Below are 25,294 nucleotides of genomic sequence, written 5' to 3'. Positions count from 1 at the left end.
CACAGCATCTCACAGTGCAGATGGAAATCTAAGACTTAAAACCCGAACACTGCGGCTGCAGAGGTGGCTCAGTGGTTAAGAGCCCTGGCTTCTCTTCCATAGGAATCATGTGAGATTCCCAGCATACACTCTGCAGCTCACGGCTGTCTGTCCCAGGGCATCTGACACTCTCTTGGGGTCTGTCTGGGTACCAGTCATGCATTTGGTATACAAAGTTGGATGTAGGCAAAACACCCAGGCACATAAAATAAATAGATAGATATAGAGATAGAATAAAAACCAAAAAGGCTGAGTGTCTGGGTTTCTGTTTTCTTAAGGCAGGCACCATTGTAAACTTTCAATGTGGTAGAAAGAACAAGGATCTAGGTCCAACCAGTTGGAATCTGGTGTCCAGGGCCCATGTTATAATCAGGTTCACAGATGTATTATTAACCTCTGAGCCTTGGGGCTTTTTGTTATAGGGTACTATATTTTGTTTATCAAATAAGATCTGGAAACATCTCTTTTAAAATACCAAGACCATCAAAGGTGATAACCGATGTCAATGATAACACTGAACCTGAAGACAGAACAGGGTGGGGCCGGGGGATACCAGCACACCTGGCTGACAGGGACTTTGGTTGTATGTCTCCCATGAAAGGAAATCAGTTCCACTTACAACCTTGGGGTGTAATACCTCTGAATAAAGTGGACACACTGATGAGGAAGAGAACTCCAGACAAGTGGAGCAAAGCTTCCAAGAAGAGCCTGCCAGACCCCAATGTGATGTTTAATTGCCCCAAACCTATTGGCAGACTCATCAAGGAGTGACCAACGGCTTAATTGCCAGCCACAACTTTAGAAATGGAGTCCAAGTGTGAGGGCACATACCTTTAGTCCCAGCTACTGAGAGGCAGAGACAGGGGGATCTCTATGAGTTTGAGGCTAGCCTCATCTACATAGCAAGTTGCAGGCCAGTCAGAAACTGTCTCAAAACAAGCAAAGGAGCTGTGGCCCAGAGCTGAGAAATGGCCTTCCATAGAAAACACACCAGACTTTATAATCCTAGTTCGAAATTTTCCCTATGACATCACCAGCCTCTGGTTCCTCCAAGGAGGACACCTACCTGTTCTTCCCCAACTTCCTAATCCTTCTTTTCCTTCAGCTTTCTTACCCAAGCTTGAGTCTGAGTACATCTGCAACATAAATTGTAAGAAAAATAAGGTGTCACAGGTCACTTGTGTTGACTTATTTTTACAATGTTACTTACATGGTACACATGTAACACTGAATATAAGCTTCTAATTGTGCACTCTAAGGCTAAAGTAAATGTGTAGATTAAACATCATCAAAAAACCATGATAAAAAAGGTTCGAAGTGTCTTTAATGAATGGAGGTGTCGGTTTTGCCGAAAGCAGATGGTCATTATCAAGGTACCATTCTCCGTTTCTGGCTTGTCACATACGGCACACCAGCTGGTTCTAACCGGAGTCACCGCAAGGCCTTGATGTAGCACTATAATGTGACCTTTATGGAGTGCAAATTGTGTCAACCTGCGGTCCTCAATTCATTTGTTTATGCCAATTAAGGTTCTGCTTCATATTGCCCAGTAATCATTCAGAGAGTGCTTCTACTTTATTATGTGAAACAAGGGGTATAAAGATCCCCCCTGTGACTGTTGAGGCTTCCCTTAGAAAGCTTCTCCTGGTTGCTGTTGTGGCTGGAGGTTTTGCAGAAGGAAAACAACAAAAACAAACAAACAAAAATACACAAAAGGCTCTTCCAGAGAGAGCAGGTGATAGTGGTGGGGGGAGTTGTTCCACATTGCCCCCTGGTGGTGGATTTCTTTGCCAATTACATAGTTCTGGAGCGATGGCTTGAGATGCAGTAGACAGCACTTGGAAATGTTGACATCTTGGCTGGGCTGAGGGGCCTGGAAATCAGGAACAGAATGGAGACCTGGATAACCTAGGCCATGACTAAATCTAAGATGTTTTTTTTTCCTCTCATATGACCTTTTCTCTCTACTGATTCCTTCTGGTGCCGAGGTCATTGGAAATGTCAACCCAGGAAAAGTGTCGTGGACTGGGGAAGGGGGTAGGATCTGCTTTCATTGGCATTTAGGGCCCCAAAGGCAGTGACAGCGAACACTGTGAGATTTGTGGCTTTCTCTCTGGACTCTACTTCCTGATACCTCTCAACTTTATAGGAAGCTGGACACTGGAGCAGAGTTTAGGCTAGAAGGCCTTTCTGAGGGCCAGGTTTCCCCTGGACCCTAATCTCATGGGTGCTGCTGATGGGTGCTTCTTACATGGGGAACTTCATGAGACAATTCTCAAATATTCAAAGGCTATAAGCTTGCTATCCTCGCTGTGATAGTCCTCTCCCAAAAGGTCCAGGTCCAGCAGCCACAGGTGGAAGCAAATGAGCTACCATTTTGAATCTCAGTTCTGCCATTCATTTATCAAGCCTAAGATGCTCTTGACCCTGTGACCACACTAGGGGCTCAACACCTCACCCTACTCTCTTACTATCTCCAGGGGCAACCATCTGAATCACTGAGGACTCTGCCCTCTTCTCTGAATAAAAACAATCTTTGGCTTTCTTTGGTGACTCATTTTTCCACCCAAAAGACTTCCCATACCCCAGGCTACTGTGCAAACTGTGTCTCGGGCCCTCTTGGGTGTGTGTGAGGCTCCAGCCTGGATTTGTGGTGAAGCTGGATGCTATTTTGAGATGTTCTGTAGTCTTCCAGCTATTTCAGGCCCTAGTAGTCTTTCTGCCCATGTCGCAGCCACAATTTCCAAAATCTATCCTTTTATACCCCTGACACCCCCAGATCCAAAATAGCGCCAATGTGGAGGTGGTGAGTAGAACATGTTAGAACAGGTATGTGCACTGCTCCACCCCCAGTCTGCAGCTGGGCCGAAGGGAACCAAGAAGGAGCTAGGCCTAGAGTCCAAGATGGAGTTGACAGAGACAGTGGGGGCTTATACTGCTGCCTGCAAGTTGGAGCAGCAGCAATTCGCAGAACTGGCAGGATACGGCAGGAACTCACTTCCTGCTTGCTGACTTCTCGGCCGAGTACTCATTCATCTATTCACAAATATTGCCAACTGCCCTGTATGCCAACTGCTGTCTGAGGTCCTTCGGGCGTAACTGTGGCCTCAGAGGTTCAAAGAAAACCCCCTTCTCTTATGGAACTTGCATGTTATAAACCAAATCAAACAAGATCATGTAACAAATTTGCATTAGCCTCTGTCCCATGCAAAATACTTTCCCATTTCATCTTCAGTAGATCACTCTACTGAGCTCTCTGTGCTAACAGGGTATACGTCATTAACATGCATGTTGGCTCCTTCCAGTAATCCTCCAGGTTCCGTGGTTTCCTATTTATTGTACACACGAGTTCATGAATACAGATGTGTAAGGAGGCTGGTAGGAGGCATCGGATGTCCTGGAGTTGCAGGCAGTTGTGAGCCGCTTGAGATTGATGCTGAGATCTGAACTCGAGTTCACTACAAGAGCATGATACACCCTCTCTTTAATTTATATTTGTATTCACTTTACATCGTGGTCTCCGTCCCCCCTTTCTCCTCTCTTCCCAGTCCTACTTTCATGAGACCCTTCCCACACTATCCCCTTCCCTTCTCAGAAAAGGGAAGTCCTTCCTGGGGGATCCCCCACCCCCCATCATGGGACATTCAGTCACAGCAGGACTAAGCACATCCTCTCCCATTGAGGACTGACCAGGCAGTCCAGCTAGGGGAAGGGGATCCAATGGCAGGCAACAGAGTCAGAGACAACTCCTGCTTCAATTGAGGGAACCCACATGAAGGCCAAGATCTTCATCTGTTACAAATGTGTAAGAGGGCCTAGGTCCAGCCCCTACATGCTCTTTGGTTGGTGGTTCAATCTCTGTGAGCCTCAATGGTCCCAGGTTAGTTGACTCTGTAGGTCTTCTCGTGGTGTCCTTGACCCCTCCAGCTGGCTCAATCTTATCCCCAACTCTTCCACAAGACTCCTGGAGCTTGGCCAGATTGGGCTGCTGGGCTGTCTCTACATCTGTTTCCATCTGCTGCTGGATGACACCTCTCTGGTGACAGTTGTGGTAGGCTCCTGTCTGCAAGCATAGCAGAGTATCATTAATAATGTCAGGGGTTGGTTCTCTCTCATGGGGTGGGACTGAAACACTCTTGATCACGGAGCCATCTCACGAGACCCACAATATTCTCTTTTTCATTACAAAAGACAGAGACCAGAAAAATCTGTACCTGTGTGAGGTCCACATAGCCAGTATGGCTGGGCAGGAATCTGAACCCACAAACCTCTGATCTTAAGAGTTCAAGCAAGATCCTATCTGTGGTGCACAGAGAAGTAGGTGGCATCTGATTACAGACAGACGTGGGAGCTCATTGAGATGCAAAGTGTGGTGAATGTGACTGGCCTGATTCCACAGTGCTTAACCTTGAGTCAGACTCAGGACTCCTACCTCAGCCCAAATGCATGGGGATTGAATTCTTCCTCCATACTTTGGGCTCAATAGCCCTCTGGCACCATGGGACAGCCTATGTTAGGGCTGGACACTGATTGTATCATAGTTCTTTCTGTTTTGGTGAAGAAGTTCCTGCCCCAACCTGTTCATCCGGGATTCCCTTACTCCAACACAACCCTACACAACGTGGATTTCATGGGCTGGTTTCTCCCTCTGACGAGCTGAGCTGCATATCCCACACAGGGAGAGGCTCCCTCCTCTGCGTTCCTCAGGCTTCCAGCCTGCACATCTGGCACCTTGCTTATCTCATTGTTTGGGAATATCCTTGCTCATGTCTGTATGAATCATCCCAGAAGGCAGCATTGCACAGGCTTGGTACTCAGGTGATACTGAGCGCAGAAAGCATGAATGTTTCAGCCATTTGCAGTTAGCTTGCAAAGATTGGCTCAATTTTTTTTTTTTTTTTTTTTTTTTTGCCACAGCTACTTTGTAAGGGTTTTGGAAAATGCCCTCTTTCCTAAGTCTGCATTATGATACTAATGTGACCCATAGAGCACAGCAAACACTTGTGGCTTCTGAGTGCTGGCACGAGGACATTTCTGAAGGCTGTGGCTAGCCTTTTTAGTCCGTGTGCATGAACTAGACACACTGGTGTGAGATGCTTGGGACCTGAAGCCAGATGGAATGTGTGGGTGTTTTAACCACATACTGACCAACCACTAAGAAGCAGAACACCTTGAGGGAGTCCTAATAGGGGACCCAGTGAGGTCCCCCCATTTCATGTAGGTACCGAAGCACTGCACCTGTTCTTGGCTTCCGTAGCTTGACCCTTCCTCTAAAAGTCTCTGGTGTCCTAGGAGACCAAACAGTGGCCATTGACAGGCTGCTGTTTGAATGACCCCTGAAACCAGCTTTCCAGCAAGGTTCTCTTAACTATTTCTGTTGATAGACAGATGTCCCAGCAGCTGGATGCTCCAGCAGCTTTCTCTGAATCCTTCCGTGACAGAGACCTCGCTACTAGAAAGCAGTCATGCCAAATACCCGTGGATTCCTGACCCAGAGGTTGAGTTGAGTAATCTTTCTTTAAATTTCTACTCTCTTCCAACCCAATAGAGGTCTATTTTTGTCCTACGCTGTCCCTCTTCTAACTGTGGTCAAGGACTAAATAAGGCACCAAGACTCTTTTTGTTGCTGTTGGTCTGCATGGGAGTTTTAGAAAAGTAGAACATTTTTAGGCAGGGCAGCGGTTTTTCAGTGGCCAGTTCCTGCCTCTGTCACATGGCAGAGTCTACTAGAAATGGTGTAGTGATGGGAGCCTGCCCGAATTCTGGATCAATCTGTTACTAGCTGTTTGCAGCCTCCTTCTCGTCTGTAAAGTCAGCGGTGTTATCAACATTGCCATAAATGGGGCCTCTCTCATGCATTTGTTGTAAGAGTTAAACAAGGGTGTTAAGGCGTGTTGGTGGGTGTTTACGGGGTAGCTGTCGTCCAGTTTGTATTAGGCACTGAGGATTTGGCAGGGAACAAACAGACAATTGTCAGCCCTATGGCACCTGTAGAGTGCAGCATGGGAGGGACAGGCAATAAACACAAATGGGGGTCATATAGTCAACTTAGTGCAGTTTTAAAAGGGTGGGGAGGAACTGGATCTGGTGATGCAAGCTTGTATTCCCAGCAAATCGGGGATAAACCCGGGCTACAAAGTGAGTTCAAGGCTAGCCTGGGTAACTTAGTAAAAAGCCTTGTCTCAAAATAAAAAGCCAGAATGAAAACGTAAAGTGGGTTAGAGTGCTTTGTTTACACTACCCTAGGCTCATCCCCTGCACTATGCCCCCCTCAAACCCCTGTACTCCAAATCAGTTTGAGAGGGAGGCTTGGCTGGATCCTCCACTATGGCACAGAGAAAGAGGTGAATAGTGAACCCCATGAAGCTCCGTGGAAGTGAGCACAGCCCTTCCTGTTTAATAAAGTCCCAGCTATTTTTATCATTACCTGCCTGGTCCCCAAGGGCGTTTGAGTTGGTGACCTTGCTACTGGCTTCTGTTGATAGTGGCTGCAGAAACTGGTCCTGCAACTACAGTGTTGGCTGGAAGGAGACGGTGGAAGTGTAGAGGGAGCTTATGTCCTGTAAGAACTCAGTTGTCTCCTATTCTCCAGGATGAGCTCCCTCAGGCCAAGTAGACCAAGGCCCTTGGCTGGGGCAGGATCCGGGTTATCCTTAGCTTCATGAATTTAAGGATAAAGACAGTCTTCTCAGGGACTGAAGGAACCAGAAAAGCTTGGGAGCGATGTGGAGAGGGGCAGAGGAGATGAACCCACCAGAGGTCGCCTGTTTCCTGTTATGTTGGTGACACTAGGCCAGGCCCTGTCTCTTTTAAAGGGGATTGGTTTCCAGCTCATTAGAAACGGTCTGTTGGTTTAACCGCCTGGCCAGCTCCCGATCCGATGCACATCTAAGCAGATTAGAGACATTTTTGTCAAGAGTTGCGATTTTAGCAGGCAACAATTAGAGTGCCCACCAGGAAACCAGGTTTGGTATGAAAATAGAGACTTCCCTTTGGCAACGTGTGTACAAGAAACAGCAGCAGCTCTCTCAGTGTGCTGCTCCTTATGTGGAAAACAAGGGGTGGGAGTGGGAAGGAGGGGGTGGGAATCGGAAAGAACAGTGGCTGCCAGGGGCTTGTGCTAATCACTATCATGGGGGAAGTGGGAGGGATCAGCCTGCCTTTGGGCTGCACGTAAAATGAGAATGTCAATACCCATCCACACCACTGCTAACAGGACTACATAGAATGTCCTATATAAAAATATCTGCTACGTGGTGGGTGTCGAGAGTGGTTAGTTCCTACCTTTCTTCTGGTCTCCAGATTGTAGCTCACTGGAGAGTTTTCCCTGTCCCCATGTCAGAGAACCTGTGAGACACAGGTTCTGGAGAAAGAGGATGGGAAACCCAACAGGGTATGAGGCTCTTGGACAGGGAGGGTCTCAGCGGGAGCTGTGCCAAGGATACTGATGTTAAGTGGTGCTGTAGGTATGCAGGGATGGCTGTCCTTACAGTGTAGGTTGACCCAAGTGTGGGTGACAACCAAACCCAGCAGTGTGTGATAAGGTCAAGAGTGGACAGGAGTTTTGGCAGATGGGGGTACCATGTGAGGACCACTCAAATCTTCTCACCCAGTGCAAACAAATATAAGTAAATTACATCCTGTGTCATTTCTCAGTGTGTGCGTGTGTGTGTGTGTGTGTGTTCCCACCTTCTATCGTGTGAAGCCCAGGATCTAACTCAGGTCATCAGGCTTGGTGGCAAGTACTAAGCCCTCCTGCCAGTCCTAACCTGTGCTACCTGATTGTACACATTAGTGCCGTGTTACTGTAATGGTGGACTTTTCTACCTGCACCACAATTGGTTTAGTTATGTATGATGCTTAGGTCTCTCTCAAGCTTGGGCTCATTCCTTAACTAGTTGATAACTCAATCATCCCATTTAAACTATTCCATGCCTGCCACATGCCTGGCTACCTGTCCTCAATTTCATATGTCCTACTTCCTCAGAGCCTCAGTGGCAAATCTTCTTGCACCTGTCTTTCCCAGAATTCCTATCTTTCTACTGGGAACTCCCACCTTCTACCTCTTTTGCCTTTTGCTAATAGGCCATTAGCATTTTATTGATAGGTGATGCTTCCACACAGAACACAAGAAATGCCTACATGTTGCAACTCTGAAGGGAAAGCTGTTCTGGCAGCTGGGGGACATGGAATACCACAAAGTCACAAAGTCACACAGCACAACAAACCTCACACAAGGGATATATTGCGAGAGACCCAAGAGGGTAGCTGCCTCTGCTTGGGCAAGAAACAGCAAAGAACAGGCTTATGTAGGGTTTCTTGGGGAGTTTTCCAGGATGAAGATTTCCAGAATGGGGACTGATGAGATTCAAGTCTTGAGCTTGGGGTGAGCCCAGGGATTGGTGGGATTCCCTATTCAGTGATTGGTGGTTTTTTGTGCTCAGTGATTGGTGGTTTTTTGTGCTCAGTGATTGGTGGGTTTTGGTCAGTCTTCAGCCCTGGAAGTAGGCTCAGACATTTTACCCTAGAATCAGAACCTTCCTTCATAGGATCAAGGGGAAACATATGCCTATCAGAGTGCTAAGTAGAGCAGAACAGCCAAGCCAGGTAACGGTTGACATCACTAGAGCAAAAGAACCAAGCACCACTATTTGATCTTTCCCTGTTCATCCCTGCCTCTCTTTTTATGACAGTTCTTATCCTACTGGAATCGTGAGTGACAGTTGTAGCTTTGCACAGGATACAGTGTGACATTGGCTTTCCCAATAACTAGTTTCTGTAGAAGCTTGCTGGTTCCGTGTGTAAGGAACTATCCCCGTATCCATTGGCTGAGGCTCTAGGGTGGGGCACCAAGAAATCAGGGTACACTCACCACACTTGGCAGTGCTAAGAGTAGAACAGTAGGTGTCTATGGAGTGTGAGAGGCCACCAGAGGGCTGACATCAGTGCCATCTTTCCCAGGGTCCCACCTTCATCTTAGATGGGCCTTCGGCATCCCTACCTCTCTGCTCCTGTCCTTCACATCAGCAGACATGTTGGCTGACAGGAGTCTCTGTGTGCTGTGCCTCTCTCATCCCTGTCTCCCTCTTCTGTCATTGGATCCTCCTATCGTTTTAACTTTTTTCAACGACTATTTTTTTTTAATATATGTGAGTGTTCTATCTGCTTGTACGCCTGCACGCCAGAAGAGAGCATCAGAGATCACATAACAGATGGTCATGAGCCCCCATGTGGTTGCTGGGAATTGAACTCAGGGCCTCTGGAAGAGCAGCCAGTGCTCTTAACCTCTGATCCATCTCTCTAGTCCTCAACAACAATTTTTAATGATGGTTCTTAAATGCTTTAACCTCCCTTTTAGCCCACCACCCACCAGAGGTAGTGGAGAAGAGAGGACACGGGGGAAGTGGACCTGTTTAGAAATGATTCTTTGGAGCATCTCCTATCCGTCTTGTCTGGAAATCGACAGTTCAGTTCACAGGCCGGTAGCAGCAGCTTGATCCACTTGCAAACACTTCACAGATACCCTAGCAGTCAACCTGTTTGGTAGAGTTGGGATAGAGAACATGAATCAGCAGTGGTGGTGGCATGACCCAGCAGAGACAACCAGGCCTCAGGCTCAGCATGTCAGCAGGAAGGACCAGGAGGAAGATGAGGAGAAGTTCTTGGCTGTGCCTCTCTCAGTGAAGATCAGTAAGGACATTAGACCAGCAAGCGTCGCACAGCTAGCTCTGTAAGCAAGCCAAACTCAGCTCCCTTCACTGTCTGTCAAGTCCTATTTATACTCCCTCCAAACATCGTATGTTCTCCATGGGTCAACTTGTCCCAGCATGTGTCTTGCCTTAGCACATGCATCTGTCTGAGCTGACATCAGTTTGCCCATCAGCTTGAGTTCAAGGAAGTGGCAACAAACTGCAGCACACCACCAGCAGTTTTTGGTGTGTTCCTCTCTATGGAGTCCTGACAAATGGAGCTCAATTACAAAATGTAAGGTGGACCAATACATGCATGTCATTGGTGAAGAATCCTTCATCACTGCCCTTTCACGTGTTTGCTTCAGCAGACCGTCCTTCCCTTTGTCTCTGCTTCAGTGAAGCATTCCTTCCTGAGTTTGCCTTAGCCTTTCTCCTGCGTCTACTTCAGGAAACTCTCCTTCACTTGTTTGCCCCAGCAAAACACCATCCAAGACAACAGACTCTCCAAAGAGCCCTTAAATTTCCACTTTATCCTCCCATGCGGAAAAACATTCTTGCAGAAGTAGAAACAGGTCCTGATTCTAGGGTTTCTACTTATTGGAAGCATCCTGGAATATTTTATATAATCCAAAGTGACTGGGGGATGGGCAGAGCCCATTTTCTCTCTGGGCAGCTTACTGACTCTCTAGGATACTGTTAGTTCCTGATCAGCTTTGAATTTTCTTAATCCCCAAATGGTGAAGGTGACACATTTCTTTCTTAGTGGGATCAGTGGGTCAGTCTGCAAAGGATGAGTTAGTTACATCCTCTGAACACAGCTGATATTAGATACCTGAACTGGGCAACATTGTGTTCTCTCCCTTCAAAGTTCCTTTCAGTTATAATTATGAAATGTAGTTAAAGATGATAATTATAATGTCAGGAAAGAAACGGTAGAAAATTTAAAAAGATAGTTTTTTTAAATGACAAATAAGAAGCAAAATGCAAAATAAAACAAATAGTACATTATGATAAATAAAAGTAACAGGTTTTTTTATTATATTGATATATAAAAAGGAAAATAAACTTAGGCGAGTTCTGGCTTCATGCAGTGATGAATTTAGAGCTTGGCAATGTTTGTTTTTGTAACTTCTACACCATTCTAATTACTTTCATCAAAATTAATTTTTGTATATTAATGTTTGATGAGCAGTAGAATATATCCATCTGTCTTTGCTCATGGATGACTGAATAACACATTTTAATGTAAAACTTCATTTTTTTGTGAAATAACATATGAACAGGAAAAACCTTAATAGAAGAATAAATTTAGTAGAGAGTCACAGAACTGTTTTGCAATAAATTCGAAGAGTTACAATCATCATCCATGTCTTCGTGCCATAGACATCAATTCTAGAATCTTACAAATGTGGATGTGGTTGGAAATTTCCTGGTAAAATAAAAATGTCACCATATATTTATTATTTTTAGTTAAAAATTCCAGCCTTTGTTCTGCAGAAAAATCAGAGTTAGCATAGTTAAGATTATATTATACTCATTGCTGAGATCAAGAGCCCAGTTTTTAGTGATGATGGCCAAGGTATTCAGAAACTACCCGTTGACCTCTGGCAACTTTCATCAGTTAGTTCTCCTGGCATGCACTGAAGAACAGCATCTAAATCATCATGGCTCTGCTTTTTCAATTGTGTAATTGCTTGCTGCAGTTCTCCCGTTCAGATGCAGAAGCTCTGGGTACCTCGGGATTGCACACACAGTGAGCTTGAGTAATCCCAACTGTTAGGAATTTACCCGAAACCAACTTAAATGGCCGGGTCCATGTGTATGGAGGCGTGACCGCATAATGGAGAGTTCAAATGAACTTCCATGCAGAATGCAAGTATAAAGCTTATGTAATGAAGACTCTGTTACTTCAGCTTACATGTGTATTCTTAGAATCCAACAGTGACACAGCAACTGTTTACAATGGAGACCGACAGATGTTATCTTCATGGAATGCTTTGTCACTGACTGACATTGTTTACAGCTGCTGCCACATGGGGATAATGAAAAGCAGACTGGCTTCTAGCTGGTTATATTCTTGTTTTTAAAGTCTCTACAGACTTTTTCTTTCCTGTACCCAGGGTGGACTGCTTCCTTTGCCCACTCATTGGTTGACCACTGAATCCAGCATTGCTGTGGCCTGAGTTGGGGAGGGTGGTATGCACGAGTTCAGGTTCAGATAAGATAAAGAAATCAAGGGCCCATGTTGGTTTGAGGGTTCTATTTAGGAGAGGTGGGCACTGTTGCCCCAGGCAACTGTGTGTGGCAGATATTACTGTCTCCTTTTTAGCTGATAATCAATGTGCACATGCATGTACACACACACACACACACACACACACACACACACACACACACACACCCCACTCATTCCACATGCCCACATATAACCACAAATATAATGGGCTATAGTTCAAGTCACATCAGTCATGTGATGTCACTACGTCATGGCTCCAAGTCCAGAAATCTGAGTGAATTTCATTCCTTCAGTAGTTTCACTGAGAAGCCATCTGATAGCCATCATACGGTGGATTATTTAGTAAATAAAACAAACCACTAACAACACACTCCATCCTCACAATCTGTGCCAATGCAATTCATCCATGTTAATAGTACTTACTCCTTAGCCAGCCCTGTGTGTAACTTTATTTTCTGTGTCAGTTCTGCATGACCCACTTCAGTCCACAAGTTTAAACATTGACCATATAGTGCAAGTAGTAGAGGTGGGAGCCTGGCAGGTTATACTGTTGTTTCTTGTAGCTGGTGAGAGAAAGGAACAATAGAGAGAATTTTGGATCCTTTCCTGTAGCCCAGTGTCACTGTCCAGGACTCCACTATTTCCTGATGGTGCATAACCCTACATGACACCCAGTGAGAAGTAGTGTAAGTGGGATCCTAGTTTGGTAGCTTGGGGTACTAATTTCTGGATCTGAGTTTTAGTGAACTCAGGTTAGGCTAATTTGATCACAGCGAGACCTTGACTTTGATTTTATGTACACAGGGGAGACTCCTGGCACAATTACTGTTCTCTTTAGTTGTCTTGATGCACCGAGAAGGGATCATCTTTCCCTTCAGCTCAGCTTTTCTCACCTTGGCTAATCTGTTTTCCGTGGCACTCACTGGGTCCCCCAAAGCCACCCCTAATGTGCACACTGTTGCTCAAAACATTTTTTAAACCAAGGATTGCTTAATTATGTCTTTCCAAATATAGGGAACAGTTTCAGTGTCTTTACTACTCCTCCATAGGACATGTTCCTCAAAATGCCTAAAATGGTTCCCACACTCAACAAAACCAGATTATGAATAACATAATTTTCCTCTCAATCCAAGATTACTGCGTAGAATTGGTTTGGGCAAATAATAAGGAGAGAAGGGCATCTACAGAGGGAAAAGAGTTGGGTAAACAACCAAGTCATGGGAAGGAGAGAAATCAAGGTTGTATTGAAGTTCTCAGGAACAAGGACTTAAGGATCTGCTGTTGAACCCTGTTAACAATGTGGGAGTTCTCTGCAATGAGAACAGGTGGTGTTGTGAAGTGGAAACTTAAAGGTTCTTTGTAAAGTCAGTTGTGTTGGATGATGTTTTGCTGGGGCAAACATGTGAAGGAACATTTTTGTCGAAGTGGACACAGGTGAAAGGATGTTTTGCTGAAACAAGAATGTGAAAAGACTCATGATGGAGGATTCTTCACTAATGACACGCATGTACTTCATGGACCACCTTACACTGTGTAGTTGAGCTCCTTTTGTCAGGACTCCACAGAGAGAAATGCACCAAAAAACTTCCGGTGGTGTGCTGTGGCGTTTTGCTGCTTCCTCGGACTTAGGCAGATTGGTAGAGTGATGTCAGCTGAGACTACTCACATGCTGTGGGAAGACCCATGGAGGACATGTGATGTTTGGAGGGAATATAAAGAGGACTTAATAGACTTTGAGACGGGTTTGCTTGTAGAGCTAGCTGTGCAATGCTTGTTGGTCTCTCATCTTTGCTGATCTTTGTTGGTATTTGCTGAGAAATGCACAGCTGATAATTTCTTCTGGTGTTCCTGCTGGCCTGCTGACTACTGCTGATTTGGCCGAGGCCTGGTTGGTCTTGCTAGGCCATTCCTCTGATGCTGCTATGTTGACACAACCGAACTGGACTGGTGGTATATCCATGAAATGTTTTCGAGGGATAAAGCTGCCGATGTTGACCTGTGAACTGATGTGCTGATTTCCTGAAAACACAGGTGGGATTTGCTCCAGAGAACCATTTCTAAGCAGGTCTGCTCCCCATGTATCCTTTCTTTTCCACTATTTCTGGTGGGTGGTGGGCTAAAAGAAGGTTAAAGCGTTTGAGAACCATCATTAAAATTAGACTTTGTAAAAAATAAAGTTACAGTGTTGCTTAGAAGAGAACTTGAGATTGGCTTTGCTTGGAAGTGGTTCCTGATTGTGGCCAGAGACAGTACTGTGAAGTAGAGACAAGGCCTGCTGGCTGGGTAGTGGTGAGAATCCCCATGTCAGGATGTCTCAGGGACTGGCAGCCTCCATGATACATATAGTTCAGGTCTGGGGAGGAAGTCACTACTTCCTCCCTCATTACCATTGTTCCACTGTGTTCTTCACTGTTTGTGCACACTATAGTTCATTTCATAGTATTGACTGGCAGAGTCAATCTTTTTAAAAGAAACTTTTTATTGATTCTTTGTGAGTTTCACATCATGCTCCTGAGTCTTCCTCATCTCCCCATCCCTTTGTATCTGCCCTCTGCCTTTGCAACCTTCCCCTCAAAAGAAAATAATACAAAATAAAACAAAAACAAACCATAGAAAACATTTCATTGTGGAAGCTGTAGTGTGTCCCAGTGTGTCCCACAGTATATCCCTCTGTCCACACATCTCCACTTGGAAATGTTCATTGCAATGAGTCTGTCTGGTTCAAGGTCTCTGACTTCTGTCATACCATCAATATTGGATTCTTACCTAGATGGCTCTAAGTTATCCTGTTGTTGCCCTGTGTCATGGAGATCCTGCAGTTTCTTGTAAGAAATTGGTCTGGTGCTGCTTATATTCAAATGCTGAAGTCTGTACCCCAAGATCTGATTGTTCCTCAATCAGGAGATTTTCAAGGACAAGGAGATCCTCATGTATACCAGCATTTATTGTATAAACCTTGCCCTCCAAGTTATCCCTGATTGGTTAATAAAGATGACTACAGCTTGGGCTGGGCAGAAGAGAGGGAGTGGAACAAAGATTCTCAAGCTTGGGGTCCCAGGCAGGGGTCATGAGGAAAAGTGAGAGGAAGAAGAAGGAAGGAGGCATCATGAAGTAGGTAGATAATGAGCTCATGGCCATGAGGGCTGGCCTGTTGAAGTAGGAGTGGCCCAGGCAAAACATGTCAAGTGATATCTCAGGGTTACTGACAGGGAGGTAGACAAAATAGCATAGAGCATTGATATCTGCCCAGTTCTAGTGCTTTAAGGCTTATTATAAACATAAAGGTTTTGTGTCTTTTATTTGGGAACTATATGGTCTAGGTAGGGTAGAAACTCCAAAATAATATTTACCACAACAGTTTCTGACAGTTCAACATTTCCACAAGGCTTTTACTCCCTCACCTCTTGATTCTCCAGGTCATCCTCAGGTGAATTTTAGACTCATTTAACCACAATATCATAGTCTTCTATGGCCTTTAAGACAGAATTTAGTGGTAGAGTCATTGGAAAGCATATGTAAGAACTTAGGTTCAATATCTACTAATGCATACATACACATACACACACTTATGCACTAACACAAGTACACAGATACATGTGCATACATGCACGCACATATATACACACATGCACACACATATACACACATATACATACATATATGTACACACATGCACACATATCCATCCACACACATGCACACACACACCTTATCTCTTATCACTTCATCACAGTGCCCATTTTTTGACATGTCTATTGTCAAGCCTACGGTCCTTCTACACCCTGAAACATGTAAAGATAATTCTCTCAGAATGGCAATTATGACAAACAGGAAAGGTTTAACATAGGCAGGAATGAGAGGAGAATTGCATTTTTCTATTTATGACTTTTATTTAAAAATATTTGTTTGGCTGCACAGCAATGAATATGTAGAAAGTTGCTGCTCTGTTTAGAACTAGATTTCCATGGTTGCATCGTTGAGTAGAATTGGATTTTTTTTCTCACCATTTGTAAATCCCTCACCAAGGGCTGGGTTTTATTTAGGTATAATCAGTTTATACATTTCCAAGTGCAATTCTATAAGAGGTCTAGAAAGCTGCTTGGTACACAGTATGCATTCAATAAACGGCAACTGAAACATAGAAGTTAGAGAATAAACTCGCTTAGATTAATTTTTAGGCTAAATTTTCCATCAAAGGACATCTTGACTCAGAGAACTTAGAAAACAAGTTCTAATTTAGCCTGTTTGACTTCAAGAGATTGAGGGAGAGGGACAGTAACCAGGTTGTCATCCTCACCTCTGCCTTTCCCAGGGCTTTAAGCACTACCATGCCCTCAGGTGATGCATGATATAAAAATGTGTTCATTCACTTAACTTGTCTTTACTTCTGTATTTTTCTAAACAAGAGACACTTAAAATAATGCTTTTGTGACTTATCTGAGAATGAGCCTTTTGCCTTTACTTGATTGTCTGATAAAAGCAGATGTGGAGCAGAACTCACAGCCTCATGATAGTAACTGGATTCTAAATCTCTCATTTCTCCACACTCTGGTCCCAGTCTAGTCTTCCTAGAACTTGGAGCTATGAACACCCTGCCTTTCTATAAAGCAGCCTGTTTTCAAGACAAAGAATAAGATGTGAGAGGCTTCAGTGAAAATGTTCAGGACTGAGTTTCATGTTATTACTGAATGAATGATTTGTGCTTCAGTTTATGCTTTGTAACTGCAGATCAGAGCTTGCAACATATGGAGTGATTAAGAACTAGAAAAGTGGACCCAGGGCGCTGGCTCTGCACCCACTCCTATAACAGCCAGAGGTAGCTCAACTCCGAGGTGCTCTAAAATGCTCAGGATCACAGGTGAGGCCACAACGGCCACAACACCCAGAGTAACTGGGACCCCCAGGATCCTGTGATGCAGGAACCCCTGTTCACTCAGAGGCATGGGTTCCTTCCAGCTTGTACCTGTCTCCACTGCAGACCCAAGGCTCTGACTCCTCACCCATTCCTGCAACACCCAGAGAAAGCTTGACTCCCAGGAGCTCTGACACAACAGGATCTCAGGAGCATGGTCATACCGGGATTTCAGGATCCCAGAGGCAACTTGTTTCCCAGGAGCTCTGACACACCTGGGATCTCAGGATCACAAGATCCCAGAATCACAGGATCCCAGTGACAGCTGGACTCTGAAAAGTTTTGGCACAACCAGAATCACAGGAGAGACAGGCTCCAGTCGGTGACAACAAGGGTAGTTAGCACTAGAGATAACCAGATGTTGGGAGGCAAGCCCAAGAACATAAGCAATAGAAACCAAGGCTACTTGACAACATCAGAACCAAGTTCTCCCACCACACCAAGCCCTGGATACCCTAACACACCTGAAAAGCAAGATTCAGACCTAAATCCCTTGTCATGAATATGATAGAGGACTTTAATAAATAAATAACTCACTTAAAGAAATATAGGAGAACACAGGTAAACAAACAGAAGCCCTTAAAGATAAAACAAATAAATCTCTTAAAGAAATATAGGAAATCACAATCAAACAGGTAAAGGAATTGAACAAAAGCATTCAGGATCTAAAAATGGAAATAGAAACACAAAGGGAGACAATCGTGGAGACAGAAAACCTAGGAAAGAGATCAGGAGTCACAAATGCAAGCATCACCAACAGAATACAAGAGATAGAAGAAAGAATTTCAGGTGTCCCTAGAAGATATTGCCATAACAGTCAAAGAAAATACAAAAATTAAAAAGTTTGTAACTCAAAATATCCAAGAAATTCAGGACACAATGGAAAAACCGAACCTAAGAATTATAGGTACAGAAGAGAGTAAGATTCCCAACTCAAAAGACCAGCTAACACCTTTAACAAAATTATAGAAGAAAACTTCCCTAACCTAAAGAAAGAGATGCTCATAAATATACAAGAAGCCTACAGAACACCAAGTAGATGGAACCAGAAAAGAAATTAGTCCATAACATAATAATTAAAACACCAAATACACAGAACAAAGAAAGAATATTGAAAATGGTAAGGAAAAATGTCAAGTAACATAATAAAGGAAGACCCATCAATTATACCAGACTTCTCAACAGAGACTAAAAAAACCCAGAAGATCTTGGGCAGAAGTCATACAGACCCTAAGAGAACAAAATACCAGTCCAGGCTATTATATTCAGCAAAACTCTCAATTATCATAGAGGGAGAAACCAAGGTATTCCATGACAAAACCAAATTTAAACAATATCGTTTTACCAATCTAGTACTACAGAGGATAATAGAAGGAAAACTCCAACACAAGGAGGGAAACTACACCCAAAAAAAGCAAGAAACTAATCTTCTCACAGCAAACCCAAAAGAAGAAAACCACACAAGCATAATTCCACCTCTAACAACAAAAATAACAGGAAGCAACAATCATTAGTCCTTAATATCTCTCGATATTAATGGACTCAATTCCCTAATAAAAAGACATAGACTAACAGAATGAATATGGAAAGAGGACCCAGCATTTCGCTACATATAGGAAACACATCTCAGTGAAAAAGACAGACATTACCTCAAAGTAAAAGTCTGGAAAAAAGATTCCAGGTAAATGGTCCCAAGAAACAAGCTGGAGTAGCAATTCTAGTATCCAATAAAATAGACATTCAACCAAAAGTTATCAAAAAAGATGGGGAAGGACACTACATACTCATCAAAGGAAAAATCCAAGAGAAACTCTCAATCCTGAACATCTATCCCCCAAATGCAAGGGCACTCACATATGTAAAAGAAACTTTACTAAAGCTCAAAACACACATTGAACTCCACATCATAATAGTAGGAAACTTTAACACACTGCTCTCACCAACAGGCAGATCATGGAAGCAGAAACTAAATAGAGACACAGTAAAACTAACAGAAGTTATGAACCAAATGGACTTAACAGATGTCTATAGATCATTTCACCCTAAAACATAAGAATATGCCTTCTTCTCAGCACCTCATGGTGCCATCTCCAAAATTGTTCATATAATCGATCACAAAACAGGCCTCAACAGATACAAGAAGACTAAAATAATCCCATGCATTCTATCAGACCACCATGGACTAAGGCTGGTCTTCAATAACAACAAAACCAACAGGAATCCCACATACATGTAGAAGCTGAACAACGCTCTACTCAATGATAATTTGGCTAGAGAAGAAATAAAGAAAGAAGTTAGAGACTTTTTAAGATTTAATGCAAATGAAGTCACAGCATATCCAAGCCTATGGAACACAATGAAAACAGTGCTAAGAGGAAAAATAGCTCTGAGTGCTTCCGTGAAGAAATTCGAGACAGCATACACTAGCAGCTTAACAGCACATCTAAAAGCTCTAGAACAAAAAGAAGCAAATACACCCAAGAGGAATAGAAGGCAGGGAATAATCAAACTCAGAGCTGAAATCAACCAAGTAGAAACAAAGAGAACTATAGAAAGGAGCAACAAAACCAGGAGCTGGTTCTTTGAGAAAATCAACAAGATAGATAAACCCTTAGCCAGGCTAACCAGAGGGCACAGAGAGTGTGTCCAAATTAACAAAAACAAATGAAAATGGAGACATGATAACAGAAACTGAGGAAATTAAAAAAAATTATCAGATCCTACTACAAAAGCCTGTACTCACAAAACCGGAAAATCTAGATGAAATGGATGATTTTCTAGACAAATACAAAGTACCAAAGATCAGATAAACCATCTAAACAGTCCCATAACCACTAAGGAAATAGAAGCAGTCATTAACAGTCTCTCAACCAAAAAATCCCTAGGACCAGATGGTTTTAGTGCAGAATTCTATCAGACCTTCAAAGAAGATCTAAAACCAATACTTCTCAAAGTATTTCATAAAACAGAAACAGAAGGAACACTGCATAATACAGTCTATGAAGCCACAGTTACACTAATACCTAAGCCACACAAAGACCCAACAAAAAAAGAGAACTTCAGACCAATTTTGTCATGAATATCATGCAAGAATACTCAATAAAATTCTTGCAAACCAAAACTAAGAAGACATCAGTATATTCATACACCATGATCAAGTAGGCTTCATCCCAGGTATCCAGGGATGGTTCAATATATGGAAATCCATCAACGTAATCCACTACATAAACAAACTCAAAGGAAAAAAGAACACATGATCAACTCATTAGATGCTGATAAAGCACTTAACAAAATTCAAATATCCCTTCATGTTAAAAGTCTTGCAAAGATCAGGAATTCAAGGCCCATACGTAAACATAATAAAAGCCATATACAGCAAACCAGTAGCCAACATCAAACTAAATGGATAGAACCTTGAAGCAATCCCACTAAAATCAGGGACAAGACAAGGCTGCCCACTCCTAGTATGTATTCAACAGAGTACTTGAAGTTCTAGCCAGAGCAATTAGGCAACAAAAGGAGATTGAAGGGATACAAATTGGAAAGGAGGAAGTCAAGATATCACTATTTGCACATGATGTGATAGTATACATAAGTGACCCAAAAAAGAGAGAACTCCTACAGCTGATAAATAATTTCAGCAAAGTGGCTGGATACAAAATTAAACAGCTCGGTAGCCTTCCTCTACTCAAAGGATAAACAGGCTGAGAAAGAAATTAGGGAAACAACACCCTTTACCATAGTCACAAATAATAGGAAATATCTTGGTGTGATCTTAACCAAGCAAGTGAAAGATGTGTATGACAAGAACTTCTTTGAAGAGAGAAATCGAAGACGACCTCAAAAGATGGAAAGATCTCTCATGCTAGTGGATCGGCAGGATTAACATAGTAAAAATGGCCATCTTACCTAAAGTAATCTACAGAGTCAATGCAATTCCCATCAAAATTCCAACTCAATACTTCACAGAGATAGAAGAGCAATTTTCAAATTTATCTGAAATAACAAAAAACTCAGGATATCAAAATCTGTCCTCAACAATAAAAGAACTTCTGGGAGAGTCACCATCCCTGACCTCAAGCTGTACTACAGAGTAATAGTGATAAAAAAAACCCCACATTGTATTACAGAGACAGACAGGTAGATCAATAGAATAGAATTAAAGACCCATCGATGAACCCATACACCTATTATCACTTGATCTTTGACAAAGGAGCCAAAACCATCCAGTGGAAAAAAAGAGCATTTTCAACTAATTGTGCTGGTTTGACTGGCAGTCAGCATGTAGAGAGGAATGCAAATTGATCCATTCTATCTCTTTGTACAAAGCTCAAATCCAAGTGGATCAAGGACCTCCACATAAAGCCAGATACACTGAAACTGATAGAAGAGATAGTGGGTATGAGTCTTGAACACACAGGCACTGGAGAAAAATTCCTGAATACAACACCAATGGCTTATGCTCTAAGATCAAGAATTGACAAATGGGACCTCAAAAGATTGAAAAGCTTCTGTAAGGCAAAGATCACTGTGAATAGGACAAAATGGCATTCCACAGATTGGGAAAAGATTTTTACCAGTCCTACATTCTGTACAGAAATAATATCCAAAATAAACAAAAACTCAAGAGTTCTCAAAGAACTCCAGCGAATCAAATAACCCTATTAAAAATGGGGTGCAGAGCTAAACAAAGAATTCTCAACTGAGGAATATCGAATGGCTGAGAAGCACCTAAAGAAATGTTCAACCTCCTTAGTCATCAGGGAAATGCAGATCAAAACAACCCTGAGATTCCACCTCACACCAGTCAGAATGGCTAAGATCAGAAACTCAGGTAACAACAGATAATGGCGAGGATGTGGAGAAAGAGAAACATTCCTCTGTTGGTGGTATTGTATGCTGGTACAACTACTCTGGAAATCAGTCTGGAGGTTTCTCAGAAAATTGGACATAGTACTACCTGAGGTTCCAGCTATACCACTCCTGGACATATATCCAAAAGCTGCTCCAACATACAACAAGGACACTTACTCCACTGTATTTATAGCAGCCTTATTTATAATAGCCAGAAGCTGGAAAGAACCTACATGTCCTTCAACAGAGGAATGGATGCAGAAAATGTGGTACATCTACACAATGGAGTTCTACTCAGCTATTAAAAACAATGATTTCATGAAATTTGCAGGCAAATGGATGTAACTTGAAAATATCATCCTGAGTGAGGTAACCCAGTCTCTCTCTCTGTCTCTCTCTCTCTGTCTCTCTCTCTGTCTCTCTCTCTCTGTCTCTCTCTCTGTCTTTCTCTCTCTGTCTCTCTCCATCTCTCTCTGTCTCTCTCTGTCTCTCTCTGTCTCTCTCTCTCTCTCTCTCTCTCACACACACACACACACACACACACACACACACACTTACTCACACTCACACACACCCCACACACGATATGTACTCATTGATAAGTGGATAGTAGTCAAAAAGAAGCTCAGAATACCCACAATACAACTCATAGACCATATGAAACTCAAGAAGAAAGAAAATCACACCGAAGTGTAGATGCTACCGTACTACTCAGTAGAGGGAAGAGAATAATCTCTGGGAAGTAGAGGGAGAGAGGGATCTGAGAGGGAGAGAGGAGGCAGAGGGAAAAAGGGGGGCCAGTTGAGATATGGGAGGAGATGGTGAGAAGTACAGAGGGTTAGGAATTTGAAAGTAGGTGTGTAACAGTTGGGGAGGGGTTACTGGGGATAGCCACTAGAAAGTCCCAGATACCAGGGACCCAAGAGGGAGGACTTCAGCCGAAATATGCTGCTGTGCTAAATATTAAAAAAAATATTGCTAAACATTTTATCCTGTGATAGTGCTGGCACCTTGACACACTGATCTCTAGTGTTAGTTCCAGCACCCACGGGGCTAAATGGAACTAATCATAATTTATCTCTGATTAGTTTTTCTTCTGGAGGCTGTCTGCTAGCTGAGAACTCTCTGGTTCCAGCTACCCGGTAGAATCAGGGCTGTAGAAGTCCAGCATGGGGCTGGCCTATCATGGCTCCCTGCCACAGACTCTGCTCACACTCCCAACAACCCAATGAAATCATGACTCAATAAACTGTAATTTATCAATCAGATTTATATGTTAAATTCTCAATCTATAGTACATCTTCTCGATAAACTCACGACCAATTGATAAGGATATAAATTGCCCACCTAGATAAGATAAATTTACCTATAGAAATCCATCCCTTAAGAAAAATACATAATTACCTTGACAATTTAAGACCATCCAGATCTAGATCATCCTTCTCTATCTCCATCTTGATTTTTCTCTTCCTTCCCCCTTTCTCCTACCTTACAAAAGCTTTGTCCCTTCTTTATAGTTCTACTGTCCAATCATGGCCTTGACCTAACCTACAATACCCAACAAAGGGGAGATAGAATTTGTAGAGACCATATCCAGTGGATAGGCATGGCCCCCAGTTGAGAGATTGGGCCACCCACCCGGGACAAAAATATTAATCAGAATTCCTCCTGTCAAAAGGAAATGCAGAGACAAAGAATGGAGCAGAGCTGGAAGGAAAGGCCATCCAGAGACTGTCCCACCTAGGATCCATCCCATTTGCTGACACCAAACACAGACACTATTGCTGATGCCAAGAAGTGCTTAATGACAGGAGCCTGGTACAGCTGTCCCTGGAGAGGCTCTACCAGAGCTGGACCAATACAGGTGCGGATGTACCCATGACTCCAGCTGGTTATGTAGCAGGGGATGGCCTTATCTGGCATCACTGGGAGGGGAGCCCCTTGGTCCTGTGGAGGCTTGATGACCCAGGATAGGGGAGTGCTAGGCTGCTGAGGCAGGAGTGGGTGGGAGGGTGGGGGAGCACCCTCATAGAGGCAGGGGGAGGGAGGAGGGGATGGGGTCTTGTGGAGGGGAAACTGGAAAGGGAGATAACATTTGAAATGTAAGTAAATAAAATAACCAATAAATAAAAATAAAAGTTAAACAACAATAACAACAACAAAACAAAAAAGAAACAAACAAAAAAAACAAAACGAACTAGAAAAGTTCCTCATAATAACCAATAAATATTAACCCATTACTTTTAATGGACATCTATTTCTACCACCCTGTGTATCTGTGTGCACATGTAGCACACATACAGACACCCACATTTCACCAACTATACGCTTATTTATTGCAGGCTCTCCCCAATATTCATCAAGGAAAGAATTAGCCTATTGTTTTCATTGCTGCATCCTCAGATCCTATGCAATGCTAGAACTTAGTGGGGATTTAAAAACATTAACCCGGTTTACAGAAATCCTTAAAAATATATACATATTTGCACATACACATGTTGTTAAAGGTTGGATGTGGAATGCCACCTCTGGCTTTGCCACCTGCCTATGCCATTACTGGTTTGTAGCAAAAGCTTTAGGTATTTCCTATTTAGGGCCGGATGTAAGAGGTTCTGGCACCTGTGTTGTGCCCTTGGAGGGATATTGGGATGATAGACCCTTCCTGGCCACCATCATTGTTCTGCGTCTGTGTTCCCCACCATGAGGCACTGTTTCCCTACAAGCCATGGACCATCAGAGCACATGGAGATGACCTTTGAGACTGTGCGTTAAGATAGATGCCATCCTTTGGGCAGTTTATCTTCAGTATCTTGTCACAGTACAAGAAAGCCAATGCACATTTATTTATATTTATACAATTACATAGTTACACGTTTACCTAAACCAAAATTGACACCCACTCAGTATCACATACCCCTGGAAATAAATGTTTTCCGCAGGAATCTTCCTAAAGTAGAATATGATTAGGCAGCAAACATTACGGTGTGAGATTTGTTAGCACCTTCCAATTTCAGAAAAATATTTTAGGATATAAATCTTGAGGTTTCAAGAATGTTCAGATGAGGTCAATGCTAAGAGGGATCAAAGGGATGGTGGGGAGATGGTGTTGGTGTTCTCTGAGAGCGAGAACACAGAGGAAGAGAAATAGGAAAGGAAGCAAGCAGGCTAGAGGACACAGCGTTGGGCTCACTGGCTGCCTAGCATGTGACAGAGCATGATGCTGTAGGCTGGTAGCTGGCTAATAGAGCACCAGTTTTGACTGACTGGTCAGCTGGATGGGTTCTTCTCAGGCCAGTGTGTTTGGTATCAGAACATTCCTTGGATTGCTATAAAGGACAAGTCCTGGACAGCATAAGTCTTTTGCTGAGTCACCACTTGAGAATGTCTATGCTGTTCTAGTCACAGGCCCAAAGCAGAGAGCTCCCTCTGAGGCTGCCCAGGGCTTGTCACTGGGAGAATCCTGGTTAACCCAGGAAAGACACAACACAGCAACCTCACTCTAGAGACCTTTCTCTGTGTCTTTCCTACTGGGAAGTCGCAGGCTAGGGATGACCTCCAGAC

This window comes from Rattus norvegicus, chromosome 2, assembly GCF_036323735.1.
Source record: "Rattus norvegicus strain BN/NHsdMcwi chromosome 2, GRCr8, whole genome shotgun sequence".
Lineage (NCBI taxonomy): Eukaryota > Metazoa > Chordata > Mammalia > Rodentia > Muridae > Rattus > Rattus norvegicus.
This window is presented reverse-complemented; position numbering follows the sequence as displayed.